Source organism: Ursus maritimus, unplaced genomic scaffold (assembly GCF_017311325.1).
Source record: "Ursus maritimus isolate PB19 unplaced genomic scaffold, ASM1731132v1 scaffold_5, whole genome shotgun sequence".
In the NCBI taxonomy this organism is placed as follows: Eukaryota; Metazoa; Chordata; class Mammalia; order Carnivora; family Ursidae; genus Ursus; species Ursus maritimus.
Genome location: NW_024426663.1, coordinates 19,983,598 through 20,004,041, shown reverse-complemented (window position 1 = coordinate 20,004,041; position 20,444 = coordinate 19,983,598).

The following is a 20,444-nucleotide window of genomic DNA, read 5'->3' as shown; positions in this document are numbered from 1 at the left end:
GAGGATCTGGTTTGGGAGACTGACAGAAGCAGATGGAGATGAAAATGTGACTATCAGGGAAATAAAGGGACACTGAAGATTTAAAAACAATAACAACAACAACAACAAAAACAGAAGTAAAGAGCAAATTGAACTAAGGACCATTCCAAAGAAATCACTGTCTTGAGCAATCAGCTTAAAATAACACCAGTACGATTTTATTTAACCTTTAGTTAAAAGTCATTTCCTACCACAGAACCATTTTTTGCTGGTCCCATGGGTTATCTCCTCAGACAGATTTAATGGAATTTCTCTGTGAAATGTATGTACAACCCACAGACTAATTTCTAATGCTAGATTCCAGTGAGGATTAATGTTTGGTGTCCATCAATAATATCTGTAGCCATTTTGAGAAGAAAGACCCCATGAATTTGATTCTTTCTGTTTCTCCTTTTTTTTTTTTTTTTTTACCATTATGTATCTCTTAAAATAACCAGTTCCTTTGGGTATATTATGATAGTTTTCAAATCTTCACTGAATCATTTGTCAGTAATCTTCTAGTTGTTAGGAGAGTTCAAAAAGGTATATAATTTAGTTAATCTCCATTAATTACTATAATTTCAATTGACTTTAAGAAAATGTGATAATTGAAAATTATACTGTGATGGAAAGAATCATCAAGAAGATTGGCTGAGGATTGGCATAATAAATAAGGTTTTGTTTAAATAACTGAAAATGGCCTAAATATCATTTATTACATTTTAGCAACAAAATGGTATATTCACTAATCATCAGTTTGACTCATCTCCCTATCATTGATTATTGATATTTTATAATTAACAACTTAAAATTCCTTAAAATGAGATCTGAACTGGAAAATAGAATCTTTATAAAGATAATTTCATTAATTTTGATATGGTTAAATAGTTGTTTCATAAACTGATTCTTGAAAGATCTTCTCAAATAAGAATGAATAAAAATGTAAATTAATAGAAATATTTTTGAAATTATTTTTTCCAGCTTTATTGACGTATAACTGATATACAGCACTGTATAAATTTAATGTAGACAGCATAACGATTTGACTTACATATATTATGAAATGATGACCACAATAAGTTTAGTTAGCATTCATCATCTCATACAGGTATTAAAAAAAAAAAAGAAAAAAATTTTTCCTGCGACGATAACTCTTAGGATTTACTCTCTTAATTTTCAAATATACCATATAGCAGTGTTAACTACAGTCATCACATTCTACGTAATTACATCTTTAGTACTTAATCATCTTAAAACTAAAATTTTGTATCTTTTTACCACCTTCATCCAATTCTCCCTCCCCACCCTCCCAGGTTCTGATAACCACAATTGTGACCTTTTCTTCTATGAGGCTGTTTTTGTTTGTTTGTTTTTAAATTCCACATACTGTATGAGATCATATAGTATTTGTCTCTAACTTACTTCATTCAGCATAATTTCCTTAAGGCCCACCCATGTTTCTGCAAATGGCTGAATATTTCATTGTATATGTATACCACAACTTCTTTATCCATTTATCCATCGACAGACACACAGGTTGTGAAATTCTTAACGGTGTTTAAAACAGTGAGTTCTCCTAGCTCTAATTGTAATTTATTCAAACTATTTTTCCAAAAAAAATTAAAGGTAAACTTAATCTTCTTGTTCAAAATGGTCAAAATATGTGTTTTCTTTCTCTCAAATTCTCTTTGAAGAGAAATGATAAATTTAAATGAATGATATCATGACACTCTGGGAAACAAGAAATGTGTACCATCAGTGAACCAAAATTTTATAAAAATTCTGGGAAGATAGCAAACAAATGAAATATGACTGGTGGAGAAATGAAAGATAAAATTTAACAAAAGTCACGAGAGATTCCCAAGATGAATCAACAAACACAGTGGGCAGGGATAGGCCAGGGGCCAATCTGAGGTCATTATTTAGTAATCTGCTTTCCAAACAGCTGAGGAAGTTGAACTCTCTACCTCTACAGGTGTAAACAGAGCTATGGTTTGAAAGCAAAGGCTTCTGCTTAGCAGCGAAAGCCCAAGAGCTGTTCTCAGAATCAAGTAGGCACGTGGGTAATGTTCCTAAGAAAGTTCTCTCGTGAAGATGCTGCCATCTGAGAGGGAAGTTGAGCAGACCCCCACACACCTCTAGACTGCCAGGCAGACACAGAAAACTACAGGTTTAAAGTGACAGAAAGCACTCCCTTTCGAGAGTGGAATATCCTAGGCCTGGAGGAGGTTCTTCTTCTGCAACCTGCTTTTTTCCCAGGGGCACTTGAAAGAGACTGCCTGTCAAAACATTCCCCTGACTTTCCCTACTTACGCAGAACCTTCAGTCAGCTTGATTCCCACTGAGGTGAGAGGCCTCATGGGGAAAGAGTCCCAAACAAAAGCAGAGTATGTGCCAGCTACCTTTACTATTCAATATAGTCCATCATTTGTAAGTGTGACTACACATCCAAAAATCTTGAGAAAGTTGAGGAAAACCAACCATACAAAAAACGAATATGAACAAACAAGCAAACCGATGCACTTGTCCTCAGGACTGAGGGAAGTGGTACGAGACTTTTCAATAGGGGGTAGATTTGATATTATTTGAATTTTCGGATTATATACTCACTGCAATATGGAGAATTTCAGGGGAGCTCAACCAAAAGAAACCATTTAGGAAACTGTTCCAGTGATTCAGGGGAAACATAATGGTGACTGGAGAGGATGTGGTAAAGAAACTCATGAATGTAACAGAAGTTTAAGAGACAGACCTGGCGCTGATTAGAAGTAGGGGCAAGGGAGAGTCAGGAGTCAAGGCGATACCCAAATTTCTGACTCACACTTTCACCTTCATTATTTTCATTTTAGAGGTGAGGGGATATTCTTCTCCAACTGCCTGGGCCAAGTTACTCAGCAAGGGACATAATGAAACCCACCTGGTCCAATTTGCTTTCTGATGAAGCTGTGAACAGTGCACTGATTCAAAGGCAGCCTAAGTCTGCTAAGTTCCCAACTACCTGGTTTTGGCCCTCAAGTCACCTTACTGTTCAATAAATCACTGTATGTTAAGTATCTGCGTAGTTTATAGAGTTACCAGAGCCCTTCAAAGATAAAGAGGATAAGAATAATTTTAAAGTATAATATTAACATAGATCCAGGAAAAAACCTGATTTTGTGATAGAATAATGTTGAGGAGATTTGAGATTGTTAATTATACATGCATATATTTGTATGTATTTATATATATCAATATATAATATATAATAAACAAGTATTATAAAGATATATTTAAAATCTGTTCCTAATTGGTTTTATTTTTTATATTTGGTATATAGTATGATGTTTCATAGTTCAGAAAGAATAAGATCCATTGCGAAATACTTTAGAATATTAGCATTGGTAGTTGAAATTCATTCAGCTTTTCATCAAATAGAGCTATCAATTAGACATATAATATGACACATGCCATAATCCTAAATCTACGCAATTGCAATCTATGAAAACGGGTCATATAGTGTTTGGTTTTGCCCTAGACCACTTTTGGGTAAAGTGGAAATGTCTGGCTGAACGTACTTCATTTTAACTTGTATTTTCTAATGCTTCATGCACTGTGGGTATAAATGGACCTCAGTGACAATAATATAGAAAGCTTTACTCTTTCTTGTCTCCATTTCAATCTGTTAAACAGAGGACCGAATCCTCTGAAATATTTCCTCAATTACATCTCGAAGTTACCAAAGGCTGTTTCTTGGATTCCAAAATAAAACCATGCACTCTAATAAATGCTTTGTATGATACAAAATTAAAACCCTATTTTTAATTTTAGTTCAGTTTTAGTTTAATTTTAGTTTAGTTTAATTTTAGTTTTCACATATGTTCAAATATCTTCGAATCCGTACCTAGAATAAAACTTGGTACCCCGCGAATAAAAGAAAAAGGCACAGACCATAAAAGGGAGATAAATCAACGTTGTCTTAAGTGTTAAAGGATCCTTAGAACTGTATTGACTTTCCTGGCATCCTAAAAGGTAGAAATAAGCATTTGTATGTAGGCATCCCAACAATTACTTTATAAAATCTGAAATGGCAGTTAATTTCAGTTCCAAGAAAGTAGTGACGTTGTAATTTCCCTAAATATATTGAACTTCATTTCCACAACAAATCAGTTCTAATATAGAGGAAGAGAAAGTATTTTAAGGTTGCATTTTGTTCCATCTTATAGTATTTAATTAAAATAGGTTAAATTTGCATCATGTTCCTAACTTTGTCTAAGCATCCTTGTATCCAATAGTTCAGTGGATCTCCACCATCTTTTGGGGCACAGCTAGAATCACCATCTCATTTGACTCATGAGGGTCTCTGAGACCCAAAGAGATGAAGCGATCTTCCTAAGAACATAGGGCTAGTGATTGCTAGGACCATGGCTGGAAAGCCGGGTTCATGACTTATAAACCAGTATTTCATTTAGAAATTAGCAAAAATGAATATCTGAATTACAAATACAGAAGTTAAAGGCCACACAAATGGTATGATTTGAGAGACTTCGATATTTTCTCAACTGCCTTCCACAGAGCCTGAACGCCTCACTGTTCCAGTGAAGTCACTATCCCCAGAAAGTCCCTAGTTGAATGCAAATACCCAGGGTTTCTGATTTACCTCAAATCAATGTACACAATACCTTCTTTCCTGCCACACTTTTCCCACACACTAGTCCCTTGCAGCTGCTGAAATGGGAACCACAATGCAGACGAACGGGACTTTTTACAGATTCTATGGTGCAAGAAGTTGAAAATGAAAAAAGGTCCCTGAATCATGAGCATTACAGACAGAAAGATCCAGAGGCAAAAGTCTAGACTGGTATGATTTGCCCATGTGTTGGCGGCTGCAAAATAAATCCTTACATATTATCTGAACATTTTTAGCTGTAGTTTTTTCTGTTGTATTATGGTTCTACAAATACATGATTTATTTCGGTAACAACTATTCTAACCACTCAACCTTTGGGAGTTTAAGGGATTAACAGTCATTCGCACTTTCATGAAAGAGTGGGAATTAGTACTCTCAGACTGTTTTCCACCAACATAGCTGAGATCACCTATTCTAGGAGACTGACATTTCTGATCAGGAGAAGGGGTGGCCAGGAGGGGAGCAGGGGTACTCAGTGTTAAATATAAGTTCAAGATTTTATTTGTTTTCTGTGAATTTAGAAGCACAGAAACCATTTATAACATTATTTCTGTAGATAATTCTCTGAACAAAATCCCTTGATAGAGCGGATGTTTGCTTGCTTGTTACATAGGATGTGTAGCAGAGATTGGTACCGTTTCATTACAGTCCATGGCACTCAGAACTCTAGTCCAGAAAATTGTAACAATCAATGAGAATGAACAAAATATATAAATAGGGCACTTTCTAAAAACCCTACATTCTTAGGGGCAATAAACTGTGGGTTCCTTGGGGCTTTGGAGAGGGAACACAATCTAGAAAAATGTACTAGAATATATACGAGAATAAGAAGAAGAGATGCAGAAGGCAATAGAACAAAAACTGACTCCTTCCCACCACTTATATAGGGCCGGCTTTGACAAAGAATAATTTTCATGACAAAACAGATGTAAGAGATCTCAGGCACTATTCCTAGCCTCCATTTTCAATTTTAATTTTATAAAGAAATTCAGGACACATGCTCGAATTAAAGTGCCTTCTTTATTTCAAGGCAACATGTGAACAAAGTGACAAACTTCACAAACATCCTCACCCTGTAAAAGAGCAGAACACAACTTCGCCTGTTTCATTTTGAGATTCCGTGTGTGTGTGTGTGTGTTGAGACTAGAACAACCTCAATTTGTTCAACCATCACATGAAAAGAAAACAATAAAAGGACTCCCCTGCATCTTTTAAATGTAATCTTATGTCCCACATTTAGCCAATTCTTATCCACAGTGCAAAGGATAAGTTACTTATCCTGGTTATTATGCATTTAATTCTAACCTAACTACGACCCAAACATTTTTAAAATAAGATTTTCTTTAAGAAAGTACTTGTTTTAGAGATAACTACATGAGTTATACTTCTGTTGTTGTAGTCGTTTATGTGTACACACACACACACACACACACACACACACACACAGAGTTTACTACATTTAAGCACGCTCAGTGGAAAACTTTTTTAACTTTTGAGGGTCATGGCTGCAATATATCTAATTATCCTGTAAAAAGTAGACAAAAGAATAAGACTATTAGTGTAAAGTCTTATTTTTAATCCTAAGTCAAATTTCAACTGGATATACATCATTTGGTTACTTCCAAAGGTGACTGTCTAACATAATTTGTTGGAAGATGTATAAAATCTAGAAATCCTGAGGACAGTATTTCTCATAATATTCAATGTGCTATAAGTGCATTTTCATCCTAGAATTTTTCTTAGCTTCTCAACTGCTTGGGTTGGGAGCCTCGGTGTCCAAAACTGCAACTGACACTAGAAACACAATGTCAGAGATTCTCTCTCCACTCTGCTTTACTGTTTCATTTAAAAATTGGTGTATTACATTTCTGCTAATAAAAGCCTTTCTAAGGATTCTGTATCACTCTTTTGCAAGGCACATTCACATCCTTCAATGAAAGTTGCTATTATCAGAGCAATGTGCTCTTACTATTTATTTATTACAACAGCCCTCATGACTGCTTACCAGGCAAGCACTAGAAATATCTAACTCATTACCACTACATAAAATAGCATGGGGTATTTACAGAATGAAAGAGATCAGAGCATGACAAATTCTAAAGTTGCTCGTGTCCCTGCTTCTAAAGAAAAGGAATGCTTTTCGACAAGCTCTGGTAACTTGAACTATCGAAGAACATATATTAGACTTCAAGTGAAAGTACTGCCCAGACAAGATCTTGGTGGAAATACCTACTTGCCATCCCCCCCCGCCCCCCGCCCTTTGTTCCAGTATGGTCCGATACCCCGGGGACGCTCTCAGGCCAGCCGATGAAAGAAAACGGACCCAGATGGAGTCCGAAACCGAAAATGCCTATTGACTTACTCAGCTGGAAGTTGATCCCGGTTGCTATTTCAATCTACTGCTTTAAGTGTCAGCAGACATGCTGCATTCCTTACAGTGGTTCAGAGGGCAGACATTTGGGTCAAAATATTCTTGCCCATTCTGCACCTAAGGTAGGCTTTACAATGTTTACAAACAGCTGCTACAATAACCCAAAGATTCAAAGAAAAATGTGACATAGTCAAGAGTCTGACAGCTAAAACCGAGCATTTGTTCAGATAGCACCTTGTGGTTGGAGGTAATAAGACCCATGATGATAATGGTATTTGTCACATTCAGAGCAGCTGTATTCATGAAAGTGGAAGTGACTACCCTCTTCCACACCCAGCAACTACTTTGAACCCAGGTCTATATTTTGGCTGCCTTGGCAACAGTGCAGCATAACAACTGGAGCCATAATGGCGATGTCAATCCCAAGACATTTTTGGATAAAACAGGAGTCTTCACTTTGAATACAGAGAGACAGAGAGAAAGCCTGTAAAAGAAACTGAGAAGACGGTATCCCCAGCACAGATATATGGAGTATACAGAGACTTTATAGACAGAGACTCTAGGATCTTTATTGTAATAATTAAGTTTTTAAAAGGCCAACAATTTTCTAGTGGCTGTTCTTGTGTGGAAGAAACATGTCAGGAAGAAGGATCTTGGTAAGAAGGGGACTTTTTTTTTTTTTGGTCTGAAACGAAACTATAAAGAATAAACTATTCATTAAGTTTGACCATGTTAATCAATGTGGGTTTCCACATAATCATTATGATGAGAAGAATTATAAACAACAATGAAAACAGACAAAATGGACCGCTCGGCCTTCCCACTGGTTAGTCTAACTGTGACTGGCCACTAGTAACTCTTCTTTGGGTCACACGGTAAAATTGCATTTCCCTGTCCTCATGACATGAAACCCTTTTATATCCTTATGACTTGCTCTGGTTAATGAAATGTGAGAAGTGACAGGTGTCACCTCAAGATGGAATCTTTAAAAGAAAAAGTTCAATTTGCTGTTCCCTTCTCCTCCCAGTAACCTTCCAAAGGATAGAAACATCTGCCTGGAGTGAGAAGATGAAGAACAGTGTTCCCAGGTGTCCTGGTATGCGCGAGAAGCTCACGTACGTTGTGCTGACGTACTGCACTGTTGGAGTTGCTATCTCAGTATAAGCCAGCCTCTCCTGGTTATGCTCACAGTATGATTTGCAGAAATTTGAAGAATACTATTCTTTGTTGAAAGCTATTGGACATACAATACCGCGTAAATGTAAGTTTCAATTATAAATAAATACACATGTTAAAAAATAAAAAAAGAACATCATTCTTTATCTTTTCACAGAATCAGAGGCTATAATGAAGATAATCCTTCAACTGTTTTCACTGGAATAAGAGAGACTGTTTCTGTTCTGGCTAGAGATAAAGTGCAGGATCATGAATTTATAGTCGAAGTATGCTCTTCAGACGGAAACTCAAATGCACACTAGGCCCAATCCAGATGAACCATTTCACTGCCTAAACTAACCAGAAATAATTTCTTTAACTTGCTGTCTTGTAAATCAAACCAAAATTGTATGAAATAATACTAGTTTTCAGCCAGACCCCATTCATCTTCCTTTTTATTAGCCTTTTCCTTCCGTATAGTAAACTTTACACCCTATCTTTTTTCCCTAGAGCCTCTTTCTCTCTCCTTTACTTAAATGGTATTCTCCTGTCTGACAACAAGAGAAAGTGATTATTACTACTTTATATAACAGATTCTGGCAAAGTATTTGTGCTTCTGTTTTCACATAATTTCAACTGTTTCTGCTCTAAGTGGAAAGCAAAGTTAGATGTTGGCCTTATGGAATCTTTGCTAGGATTATCAGTTCCATTCGGTATTTCTAGACTCCAAAAAATATTTGGGTCCTTTGTAATATGGGTAAAATAAAAACACATGTAACTCTTCAGCAGTCCTATTGTATTTCTCTGTTTACTTGTGAGATTATTCCAGAACAACAGCTTGAGTGGTATTTCTGTGAGCACAATAAATGCATAAAATCAAGGAGTGTATGTACATACATGCTCATATATTTAAAGTAAAAAAAAAGAATAATCAGTTAAAATGGACATTTCTAAATTTTTAAATTATGACAAGCGATACCATATTTGCTCATACTCTTTCTCCAGAATTACTGCAATAAAACTCCACACTTATGGACTTACTTGGCAGAAGGCCATGAGGACTTCCAAAAAAATCTAAATAGTGACAAAGTGTATTATTTACATTACTGATTGGAAGTAAATTCTTCTTCTTAGGCCTCAGAAATTATGAAGCATTAATTAATTAAAAGGTAATGAAGTATTATGGTATGGTATATTTTTTTCAGAAAGATTCTTTTCCTTTGCAGAGTATCAATTTTTCTGTAAAACAGTGGTTTTGCACAAGGTTTACTAGTAGTCAGTTCCACTTACAGTATATGCACCAATAGACAGTCTGTAGGTTTATAAAATTTATTTGACTACGACAATAACACAATTCTAAGTATTATTTGAATGGCTCACATTCCATATTCATGTTCTCTGAATCATGGATTGGGATGTATATACATGAATTAAGGAGAATTTGTTAGCAAAGAAATAATTTTGATAATTTTTTAGTGTACTCATAACTCAGGATAATTATGGCTTTCAACAGGGGATTTTTCAAAGAAAACTCCCCTACCAGAGTCACCCACATACATCTTTAAAATATGAAAATCTACTTCACATTGATCAGTCTTTATTAAGAAGACTGTTGACTTTAATATGAAAAACATCCCAAAGAAGGTCTCATTGTTCCAGAAAATTTCTGAGCAATCACTTTTCCGGTGATTGAGCTGATCACGCACCATTAGACAGTACAGGATGAGGTAGGCTGGGGTGGGGGACTTGACGTTTTCTAAGCACCCACTATGGGCCCAAACCTCTTTTGGGCACTTTACATATATTATCATGTTTAGTATTCATAATCAGTCCATGATGAAGCAATTATTATCTCCTGATTACAGAGGAGGAGGCTGAGGCTCAGGGAGGTACGTAATTTGACAGGGGCCACATACCTGGTAAGAAATGGAGTAAGAATTTATAATTTAGGTCTTTTGATTTTAATGTCTGTATTATTCCATTACGTTATATTGCTTCCCAGAGAATGCAATTGCTGCTTCTCTAATTTAGGGCTTATTTTCAAATGCAGTGTCTATAAGTACTTGGCCAATTATTTTCCTATGAAATTAATTTAAAATATAAAGAAGATGTATGGTTCAAATTTTTCATCATTGATATTCATCAAGAATTTGACACAGCACCAACAACAAAAGATAATTTGACAGAACTGGAAAGAATTACTGAAGAAAACTTCATTAACAGGACCAAAAAATGTACAAGACATGCCTTACAGTTGTAGCTTAAGTCCTACTTAGGAAGGGTTGGACTGACCCTGTTTCTACTCCGTGGTCTCTCTTTCCAATCTCTTTTCTTCCTTTCTTTTCTCTCTTTTTCCTTTTCTTTTTTCCTTTCTTTGGAGGGGGGGCGGCTTAGTATACTAGAGATGAAGCAGTTCCTTGATCTCTACCCATTTATCCCGGATTTGGAAAACTCTGAGTTAGAACTGTAATTTACTCTCTCACTGCCAGTTGAAATGAAAATGTAAATATATGGGCATTTTATCTACTACCCATACAGAGTTCTGCTGCTTTGATCCTGCTTCCTTCCCAGATCAGATCCTGGACATCTCACTAATTCCACTTTATGTTATTGAGAGGGTGCTGTGCTTCTTATTTTCAAACACATAAAATCTTTTGGTATCTTTCCACTCATGTTGATAATTCTGACTTTGATTTTGGCATTCACATCTTCTAAATTTTAAAATAAGGCCTTTCTGCAATACTTTGTTCCTCACTAAGAGTTGTGGCAAAATTCTAATTAACAGATTGAACAACAAAAGAACCCACTGAACATCCCCTAGATTTTTTTTTTTTTTTTGAAGGGGGAAAACATTCTATAAAAAAACACTGACGGCTGTAAGACACACACTGATGAACACCTAGTGCTTAATGAAATTCATCACCACCTAAATTCAGTTCCTTCCCGCCCCACTTCATTGCTTCTATCCCCTCTACACACACACAAAAGCCCTCGTAAGATCATTTTTAATAGCATCTACACCATAAAATACATTTTTCGAAGAGGGTTTGTAAAACTGGAAAACTTGGTTTGTGTTTCAAATAGATGAGCTAATAGTTTCTCTGATGTCTGCGTTCCATTTTGTGGCATCAAACTAGACGAGTCACTCTGTGCCCTCCTAATTTAAGGACCATTTAAAAAATATTCCCTTCTTTCTAGAAATTATAAAAATATAATTTGCTGAAATTTTTTTATGGTAGACTTTTTAAAGAAATGTAGTTTATTCAGCAAATTAACTCGTGATAACCGGAATTAAGCCAGAAACACACGAAGGAATGATTTATGATGGACTATAGATGACAGCAGTGTTGAGCAAAGGTTTTTCTTTTAACGTAAAATATATGACAGGTAGTGTTCAGCCATTTTGTAATGTAAACTCCAGAAGATATCACTTTGGGCTATACTTAGTGTAGGTATAAGCACATATATCATAGGTGTAAGAATGAAAAAAAAAAACACTTGCTTATACATTATTAAGTTTTGGGGAGAGGGGAGAGCCTAGCAATTTTTACATAAGCAAGGTTTAGGCCATAAAGAGGATAGAAATATCTTATTTTCTATTCAGTTAACAGGTTTTAGCAGTTTTCTGAATACTTATGAGTAGCTCAGAAATTCATATAAGTTCATGTAATTCACACAGCATCTGTTGTGAAAAAATAAAGTGATAATTTACATCCAATTAAAATATTTTTCATTAGATAAAATGCTTTAATAAACTAACAAACATACAAGAAAATAGTATTCATTGGAAATAAAACAAGTTAAATTTCTATAGAGCATGAAAAAAAATCCAAAATTGGTCAACTAAAAAAAGAATTAAGAGCCCAAGTCTTTCATATAAAAATTTAATCCACTGAATACTTTTTAAAAAACTGTGTGTCCTTAATGCCTTACAATTTATGTAAGTTACCTGAAAGCATATCTGCTTACTGGGTGCATTCTTATTAAACTACTAAAAAATATGTATCTACCAACCCCTTCATATCTACTATACAAGCAGAAATTTCAGGAGTGCTGCTGAAACATAATCACCTTTTGTCTTTTAAATGTTTGACAATTACACTACCCGAAATATATGCAGCCATGGCTTAAAAAGAAGTTAAAGGTTGTTTTTTTTTTTTAAATTAATTTCTTTTTTCTGATATAAGGATTCTTTACCTTTAAAAATAAGCTTATATCCAATTTGGCAGGCAATTATGCAAATGTATTCTGTTAGGGCAGATTCCAATGGTAAAACATAAAATAAACTTAAGAAAAATGGGGGAGTCAAGCAAAGAGAAAGTTGGTGGGTCTTGCTATTTTTTTTTTTACTTTAAATATTTTTAGGCCTCTTTACCACTGCTGTTGGGTCATTTCTCTTAGCTATACTAAAGAGCCTTTGTCAGTCTGGAGGAGGCAGCCATGTGTCCATGAATGCTTATTTAGTACGCTGAGGACAGATGGCCTAGAATTGCTGAAGAAGACCTTAAGATATATTTAAAAGAGGAAAGGGAAAGAAACAATAAGGGAGGAAATAAATTAGAGAAGAGGCAAATGTGTAGCCAGGAAAAGTACCCGCATACACACACACACACACACACACACACACACAGGCACACACACACAAATGAAGGCAAACTATAAAGTGGTAAGTAGGACCTGATTTTTTATAGAGTTGCTTTTTCTGTAGAAACTTTAATTTTCATTATTGTTGATTTGTTGTCTTTTTAGGAGAAACCTGACAATCATAGTCACTGCTGGTTTGGGCTTAGTCTGTTTTAGTTGATATATAACTGCACTTTTGCTTCTTATAGCATCCAAACTTGAAATATAAATTTTGATTCAGAAAAGCTCAAGGGATTTACTTAAATCAAACTGAATTAAATTGAAATCCCCGACACCCTAAGAGTCAATGCTTTAACACAATTTGTTTGAGTCTATCGTAATTAATTTACCCTGCTCAGCATTTTATTTCATTTTTTTCTGTTATTTTAAGAAAATGTACACACGACTGCCCAATCCAAACCTCAGGAAGGGTTGTTTTCTGTGTACTTGGAGTGGGAGAGGACGTGAGGGTGGAGAACGGACAGGCAAGGAGGCGGCAGTGGGTAACACTGTTTTTGTTTTTTTGTTTTTTGTTTTTTTCAAATACAGTGTGTGAGATGTTGGGAGATGATTAAAAACTGACATTAGTGGATTTTTACTGCATATTTTTTTCTTTCCAAGTTATCAAATTAACATTTTCCCATTTTCTTCAGATTTATTCTATTTCAACCATGCTCTGACTATGCCAGGTAACAGAGGGCTGCTGCTTCAATTGCCAGGTTTTCTAATGCTCATAAAAAAAATATTAGATTCCAAATTTCTTATTGCCTTCTGAGTTGTCATGGTTATCAAATGACACCTTCTCTAAATTCTCTCTCATTTTAACTCTTTTTCGTGCTTTGTATAAACAGGCTGCTTGAAAATCAAGAAAAAAAAAAAAACATCAAGTTTGGGTGCTATAAGAAGCAAGAAACACAGAAGGAAAGAAATATTTTGTTAACCACAAATTGAAAGTGGAAAGATTTTATCCAGAAGCATTAAATGTCATTAAACATAAGAAGTCTAAAAAATACCTGCTTCATATAATGGTTCTCTGAACAAGCTCTTGGTAACTTGCAGCCTGCTAAGTGAGTGACTCTTGCATTGTGGTTAGAGCTTCTCTGCAACAACCACCCCCCACCTCACCCCCCCCCCCAACACACCCACCAACCACCACCACCAATGAAATGGGCATCAAGGATGCTGGATCATTCTAAAGTAAATATAAGGGATATTTTTTGGATACAAGCACCTTTAAAAATAGAAAGGCAAGAGGATTCATAAACAGAGCCTTTGAAAATGTACAATACTTTTGTCTTACAAAAACATCTGTTGCTCAGATGAGTATTTGGAACACTGAGTGCTTCAGATTACCCCTCAGAAGGTGTGCTGGGAGGTGGCTCTCTATGGACTTGGCCCCAGGGGAGGTCAACCCGACTCTCGGCCTGTTGGCTCAGCAATTTACCAGTGGTCAGCCCGTCTTGCCATAATCATATGCTGGCGCCCCAAGCCTGTTTCTTAACTGTACTCTGTACCTTCTAATGAAAGCATCCCAAAATATCTCCAACCGCCCAAATTCTGGGACAGCCATGACCTCAGACTGGAGTGCTGGACATGCTGCATTTGCTCAGACAGAATCACTGATAAAAATCTCCCTGCCTTGATGACTGAAATTCTCACTCTGCTGGTTCTTGTCACTTCCTAACTTATGGTTACTTGCATGAATTCTAGAATCTTTGATGTGTAGCTGATGAGGAAGCTCTAACCCAATGTATAACACCACCATCTCATGTCACTTGGAGCTTTTACAATCAAGAAAAGAAAAAATAGGGGGGAAAGGTCATTATAAAATAACTTTTTATGCTTAAAGCAATAAATACAACAGCAACAAAAAGTAACATGTGCAAATCAAAAGAGATAATTCACTGGCAAGTTATTTGAAAACTGTAGTTTATCTCCTATACAAATGGGAAAGGATTTCATGGTGGAGCCACCCTAAAGTGGCCGTGGATGAATGTGTACGATCTCAGACTTTACTACAGCCCTTTAGGTAAGCTTTCAGCTTTGAGGATAATAATACAAAATGAGGAGATGCCAGTTTTCCTGAAAAGTTCAAATGGAAGAACAAACAAACAAACAAGAACTCTATTTAAATTCAACAGGTGTCCTTTGGACACCTTCATCTTGTCAAGCCTTTGTGTTATCAAGTAAGGTAACTCAGGGTCTTGTTCAATGTGGCTCGAACAGAAAAAGAGAGAAAAATTAACAACCTGTTAAGGAAATAAGCAAAAGATAAAACTTAGATAAAAAACCAGATCTCTATTGTTGTTTTGCCATGTTTTATATGCATTTTGAAAGCTTTGAAGCCTCTTCAAAATAATGCTCATAGATATCCAGCACAATTTGCACAACTTGATTCTTAAAAGTGCCTTCTGTACTTGGATAATATCAGTTAAAGCCTGTGTTTGAACTAGCCTCCCAGTATTAATGCTTTTATTTTCTTATTTCAGAGAAAAAATTCACTTGTAAAAAATGGGTAATACAAAACATACCGACATGGTTTTGTTAAAAAATACAAAGCATTATCATTTATGTGATAGTGACTTTCTCCCACAAGTATGCTTTGAAAACGTGATTGAATGAGAAGGAGAAAAAAATCTTTTATTATCTCAGCTCTCAAAAGCTTTACTGTTTAAGCTACACTTGCTCCTAAGTATAGCAGAATTACAACACGTCAGGATGTTGTAGAGCAAGCAACTAACAAGGCACTAATAAGGATCCTTGCATGCATTTAAGTACAGGTTGGCAAAAATAATTCCTCTATTATTTATTTAAAAATATAATGCTGAAGGCCCAAATTCTGATGTAGTGTTTCTATTACTAGCCCATTTCCTTCTAAGATTCACATATTTCAAATCTATGCATTTCATTTTGCAGTGAGTCAATAGTGTTTCCTAAATGTATGCAAACATATTTACGTATAGAAGTCAAATGCATGTGTATAAATGCAGATTATATATATTTATCTCATTGTATATGTCTTTACATATATGATAATAATTACAGTGCACTTCTTACAACTAGGAGGGAAAAAAAGCACAAATTCACTGTAACCTAGGAACTCCGTGGGTCTTTGGCTACTTTTATTTTTCTTTCTCCAGGGGTGGGACAAATCTGTTGACATCACAAGCAGTGTTGAAAACAAGTGTGAGTCAATAGTACCTTGCTAATTTTTCATACGCCTTTTTTTTTTTTTTAACTGCAGGAGCTTTCTTTTTTTTTTTCTTTTTCTTTTCAGAATCACTTAAAAATTTTTTTTTGCAATCTATTTTTTCCCCTAGAAAGTAACCCCTTGTGTCCTACCTTAGGCTCCTCACTGAATGATCTCTTTTTCTTCTAATTATATTTCTTCACCTTGGGAGGGACTCACACTGCTTCAGGATAAGCAACCCAGAAGAGCCTAAGGTCAGGTGTGCCCTAGAATCCAACTCTAGAAATTACAATCACGGAATAAGAGCAAGAGAGGGAAAGAAGAGGCAGAAGAGGGAATTTCTAATGATATTGAGGCTCATTCTGAGGAATAATTAACCGAACAGCACCCTATGTTACATCACTTGCTTGAAATCTCAGAGGACAGACTAAAGAATTTAGGAAGCTGATCTGAATCAGTCTCCTACAGCCATGAGGTTAACAAAGTAGTTGTAACAGTGATCAAGCCTCCAAGTTTTATTTCCCAAGTATTTACCGCTCGGGGTCCAAAAAAAAAAAAAAAAAAGAAAAAAAAGAGAATTTTATTCACAAACCAGCAGAACACAGAGAGTAACGATGGCCTCTTACACATTAAGGATACTCAAATTTAAATCATCCAAAGAGTATGAAATAGACTTAATTTGATAGGAGGCTTTCATTCCTCTTAAAATGGGGTTCAGTGAAGGAATTCATGGGGGTCAGCAAGACAGAAGATTTCTAAGATAATCTTGAAGTAAAAGGAAGAAGTGCGGGGACATTTGTGAAATGCAAACTCTTCAGGTAGAGGAACTGTAGGTAGAAAAGGGAAGAACATTGGGAGAGCTTTTAAACCAGATTTTCAGCTGGGCTTTTGTTTAACACATATGCAAATGTGTGCACTGCTTCATTTGAATATTTATTTACTGCATTTGTGAAGGAAATTGGGGGATTATAGCCTCTTCCCAGCTGTGTTTTAGTTAATGACTGGTCAGCCTATTAGCCTGCTCCACTAAACGGATTCTCTGCACAAGCAACACCTTTTTTACCCTGCCTAGAAATTCTTCACATAAACAACAGTGGGGAAAACAGCAAACCAAATCCAGGGAGCTTTACACCAAGAATGAAAATATTCCCCCAGAATTATTAGAAATAAGTAAGAAAGTTATTTGACAATGATGACTTTTGCATTTTTATAATAAACAAAGCAAACATTTGCTATCAAACGTTGTAGGGGAAAGGGGAGCCAGCTAATCAAAATTTCTCTTTACTGAGAATGAATTCAGGTTACTGCTCTAAATGGTCTTTCTTTTCTTTCCCTGGTACTTGTTCACTTATTGTCCCCTTATGAGCATAAACACACACGTCAATGAAAATGTCGTGAATTACTTGGGCAATTATTAACATTTGACAAATTCACTAGAATGTGAATTTCATAATTTCCCCCTATCTCCTCACTACCAAAAAAACGCAGGAGGAGCAAGAGTAAATAACATTTCTCTAGCAACCAAACTCAGTGTACTGTCATTGCTCAAACCAACTTATTTAGAGGCATCAGTACTGGTAATGAGATTAAAGACTTATAGCAAGACAAGCTCATTTCTGAGGATTAACGGTGAGCAAATCTTTAGGTTGGAAAGCTCTAACATAACGTGGGTAGCAGTCTATAACTTATTGATTGTTATTGGGGAAAAGCAGCGTCTATTTTCTGCTAAGTTTAAATGTCTCAACCAATAGGAAAAAGCTGACCTTATTTCCAAAATGTCTGTCTTCTTTATATCGTTTCAGATTTTATTTACTAAAGATCCAGCCATCCAGGTGAGAACACGCACTAATTTTAATACAGTCAGAATTAATCCATGGAAATACAAGAGCCAAATTCTTATCATCAAAATTCTGAATTTTCCTGTCTGGATCTAAGAAAAGCCTGAACTTCAATTTTATTAGCAAGGTGATTTTTATAGAATACATTTATAAAATAGTTATTTATCAGAAGTACTAATACTTAGGAGGACTTTTTGTCAACAGCTTGTTTGTGCTTGCTTATGTATGAAGTATTATGGCAAATAAAGAGACAACAACGGAGGACCTAAGAGCCACAAGGACATGAGAAACTGTGGAGTAACGTTATCATTTCCCACAGTTGGAAAAACTGAGTATCATACAATAGACTGAGAATTCAAATATTTATCGAACAAAAATAATAAAGGAGGACATGCTGTCAGACCTCAAGAGATATGGAGAAGTAACAGCTATGTTGACGAAAGAATATTACAAGAATAAATATTCTACCTAAGAAAACACCATTAGCTACTTCATTGCTAAGATCCTATCGGTCCTGCCCCTTATACTTAAAACCATGCAAAAGAGCAGAAAGAAGTTTCGGGGACACATTTCATGCCATCCTTCTACATCAGAAGTGAATGGTGTGCACTTCTCAATGGCATCGTTTCCCCCCCTTCCTACATGAGGTTCGAAACCATCTCATAAGCTTGTCAGGCGTATTTCTTGTTCATTCCTTCTGTGGGGCAGAGGCAGACAGATTGCTGGATCAGAGAGTGCAATACGCTGTATACTGCATTTGAAATGTGCCTTTTTGTAAAGCAGCAGATTTATTGATTTTCTTAAGTAGAAAATATGCACCCGGACATTAGACAAACACAGACTAAACACAGACTGAGGAAAAGCTGATAATTTGATTAAACTGACTGAGCTTTTGTTGTCTGTGTTTGGGGAATTTCCAATAATGCACAAGTGCCAAGCGCCCCTCTTCTTCTGAATTTAACAAATGTAATCCCTAAGCACAATGAATGTTACAATTATACTGTATGTGGAGAATTGTTTTTCTTTAGGAAAATATTTTGATGAGCCCATGTATTGCTTAGGTTGAAAGGAAGGTGAGGTGAAAATCTTGCCTTGCTCAAGCTATAGGGCTCTACTCAGAAAGGGGTAAGTATTAGCTAGGCAACAATCATCCGTTCTACGGAAATATTTTCTTTCTTTCTATCTACCTACCCATCAAGATTACGGAGATATAATTGATTAGATGTAATTTGCTCAATTTGGGGGTCAAATTGAGTTCAATATTTAAGGTTTGTAATGCTTCACAGTGTCATTTCACATGTCTTAGGGAACAGTTTAGTTGTCTCGAGATGTCAAAAAGCTCTGGTTATTTAATTTACTCTTGTGGATGCCTGCAATGAAGTTAGTGGCAGAAGGTGTGTGTGTGTGTGTGTGTGTGTGTGTGTGTGTGTGGGAACAGGGATGAGGGAATCACAGCTGAAGGTATGTGAGGATTACTGAGTTTTATGCATCAGTTGAATGATACCTTGTGAACCTCAACTGTAAACACCTCTGTCCCTGTAGCTTTTTTTTTTTCATCATTTAGACTACAATATTGAGAACAAAATCTAATTCCCTAATATCCTGCAAGGACTGTGGCACAAAAATACCCATTTTTAGCCACTTAACCGTAAAGGCCTTCACCTTTATTATTTTCTATGCCTACATTTACGGGATTTTTAATCATTCATAGTGTTCTCCACCTTCTATCAACCATTCTTTTGCAATGCTGTTTTGTTCCCTCTTTTCCACTGGCTCAATCCTCAGGATTTTATGTGTTGCCCTAATGATATTTAACCTCCTGCTACTTTTTGCCTAGTCCAGTTCATATTGGATAGCTTTCCCAAAACTCTCTACTCCAGCTAATCTGGCTAATAATACAACTGATTACAACTTTCCACAAGTTTGTTGTGATCATATTTCAACGCGGGGCTCTTTTCCTTGGCCTATGCCTTTTCCCAAGCATAGGCTTAGACCCCAAGTAGGTAATCATTACGGTGACCAGATACAATCATAACCTAGAAGGTCACCACTTAACAACTGCTCATCAATGATGGGACAGCTAAACTATTAGCAAGATCATCTCAGTTTTGTTTTTACTTACTGAAATGAATTTCAATTACAGATTCTACTGTTCTTCTTAAATTTCCTTTGAGTCAAGGATATTTATGCACAAATTCAGGTAACACTGAAGTTTAAAATCACTTTGCCTTCCTTGTATTAATATAGGAATTTATTTAATGATTCATCTCAGCTGGCCTGAGGATGTTTAAACAGAGCCACATAGGAGATAGATTTAAAGATAATTTAAATCTATCCTTTTTCTGACTTGCCTCTCTGCCTTTTCAAATGCATGACAAAGATAATTTCCACTAACTCTTTTTCATCCCGCATGAACTCATGAAGGAAATAACATATAAAAAAAGCTGCCAATTTTTAGAGAACATTTCATAATTGTTGTGAAGCTTATTGCAATACGTCCAATGGCAATTCAAGCATATTCCATCTCCTCCCACCATTTGTAATTTTAGCATTTAGAAATTGTGTGTGTGCATATGTGTGTGT